The 2,330-nt window shown below is 46.4% G+C and overlaps 1 pseudogene; it reads left to right on the top strand.

Moving 5' to 3' along the window:
- The first annotated feature begins 1,049 nt into the window (after window positions 1-1,049).
- On the top strand, window positions 1,050-1,944 carry LOC133045499 (large ribosomal subunit protein eL6-like; annotated as a pseudogene).
- The last annotated feature ends 386 nt before the right edge of the window (window positions 1,945-2,330 follow it).

Here is a 2,330-nt window from a genome sequence, read left to right on the forward strand (position 1 = left end):
AGTAGGGAAAAAGCTATTTGAAAAGGTAGAGGGTCTTCCCTGGCAGTCCAGTGGTTAGGACTCCACACTTCCATTGTGCGGAGCACAGATTCAGCCCCTGAAAGGGGAACTAAGATCTGGAAAACCAGACCCCACAAGCCGTTTAGTGGGGCCAAAAAAAAAAAGTAGAAAAAAGGGACATTTATTGGATCCATGCTAAATGCCAAACTCTTCGCAAGCTTTTCTCATTTAATTCTCTCTATAGGTGGCGCTAGTGATAAAGAACCCACCTGCCAATGCAGGAGGCGTAAGAGACTTGGGTTCGATCCCTGGGTTGGGAAGATCCCCTGGAAGAGGGCATGGCAACCCACTCCAGTGTCCTTGCCTGGAAAATCCCATGGACAGAGGAGCCTGGCGGGCTATGGTCCATAGGGTTCCAAAGAGTCGGACACGACTGAAGCGACTTAGGACACATAACCTCCTGAGGTCAGCATTCTCAGCTCCATTTACTGGCAAGGAAACCAAGGTTCTGTGAGGTTAGGCCTTGTCCAAGGTCACACAGCCTCTAAGTGACAGGGCTGGACTTTCAGTTCTAAGGCCCCTGGGTTCCCAGCTCCCCACAACTGCTAGGGAGGCAGAGCACCCCGGCCGCTGACCCATCAGCTACACATGGGAGGTGGGGCCAGGGGTTCCACTGAAGGGTCTCTTAAGATTTCTCTGAGCTTTTATGAATCTATTTATTGCTATAAGTAAACCTCAGGGAGGATAAATACAGAAGTGAGTAAGAATTGTGCAAAAAATATTAGACACCCTTCATTTCCCCCTTTGGCTTTGGAACTTTCAGCCAAGATTAATCTTTGTTTTGGATTTTCATTTTGGGTATATTGGTGCTTTCTGAATTAAGATGAGCTTTTTGCTGTGTTTGAGTACCTATTTATTCCCTGGACAAATATATTGTGATGATTAAAAATATGGGAGTTCCTTTTCTCTTTGTTTGAAATTGTATCAAAATAAATAGGGTTTTTTTTCCCCCTTAAAAATAGAGGGGGGTGGCTCTTTCCCATCTTGCAAGATGGCGGGTGAAAAGGCTGAGAAGCCAGATACTAAGGAGAAAAAAACCTGAAGCCAAGAAGGCTGATGCTGTCAACAAGGCTAAAAAGGTGCAGTGGTGAAGAAAGTTAAGAAGGGGAAGCCCCACTGCAGCTGAAACCCTGTCCTGGTCAGAGGAATTGGCAGATATTCCCAATCAGCCATGTACTCCAGAAAGGCCGTGTACAAGAGAAAGTATTCAGCAGCTAAATCCAAGGTCGAAAAGAAAAAGAAGGTTCGGGTTCTTGCTACTGTCACAAAACCAGTTGGTGGCGACAAGAATGGTGGTACCCGGGTGGTCAAACTCCGCAAAATGCCTAGGTATTACCCTACTGAAGATGTGCCTCGGAAACTGTTGAGTCACGGCAAGAAACCGTTCAGTAAGCACGTGAGGAAGCTGCCCGCCAGCGTCACTCCTGGGACCGTTCTGATCATCCTCACGGGGCGCCACGGAGGCAAGAGGGTCATTTTCCTGAAGCAGCTGGGCAGTGGCTTGCTACTTGTGACTGGGCCTCTATCCCTCAATCGAGTTCCTCTGCGTAGAACACACCAGAAATTTGTCATTGCCACCTCCACCAAAATCGATATCAGTGGTGTGAAAATCCCAGAACATCTCACTGACACTTACTTCAAGAAGAAGAAGCTGCATAAGCCGAGACACCAAGAGGGTGAGATCTTCCACACAGAGAGAGAGAGAAATACGAGATCACAGAGCAGCGCAAGGCTGATCAGAAAGCTGTGGACTCACAGATTCTGCGAAGAATCAAAGCTGTCCCTCAGCTCCAGGGCTACCTCCGCTCTGTGTTTGCTCTCACAAATGGAATTTACCCTCACAAAGTAGTATTCTGAACTTCTTGCAAAGAACCTAATTAAATAAAAAAAAAAAAAAAAATAGAGGGGGGTGGAGTCGGACTGCTTCAATTTCTCCCAGAGCTCACCTGCTATTAGCGGTGTGTTCTTGTCTAAAGTCCCTCGTCTGTGAAACAGAATGATGCAGGTGCCCATCTCATGGAGTTGTTACAAGATTCCTTATGATTTACTACCCTATGCCTTATGGCATCATCCTAGTTAGCTTTCAATCACTGTTACTATTAATTCCCTTCTATGTCAACCAACTTGCTTTGGAGTTGTCTGCCTTCTGAAATTGTTTCTAAAGAAAAGCACTGACTTTCCTGATAGAGCAAATGTGGACAGGGCACCAACATTACTAGAAAGAGTCCCAAGAGGAAGATAAAACCAAAGTGGCCCAGAACCACGATGAG

The sequence above is a fragment of the Dama dama genome, chromosome 24 (genome assembly GCF_033118175.1).
Source record: "Dama dama isolate Ldn47 chromosome 24, ASM3311817v1, whole genome shotgun sequence".
Taxonomy (NCBI): domain Eukaryota; kingdom Metazoa; phylum Chordata; class Mammalia; order Artiodactyla; family Cervidae; genus Dama; species Dama dama.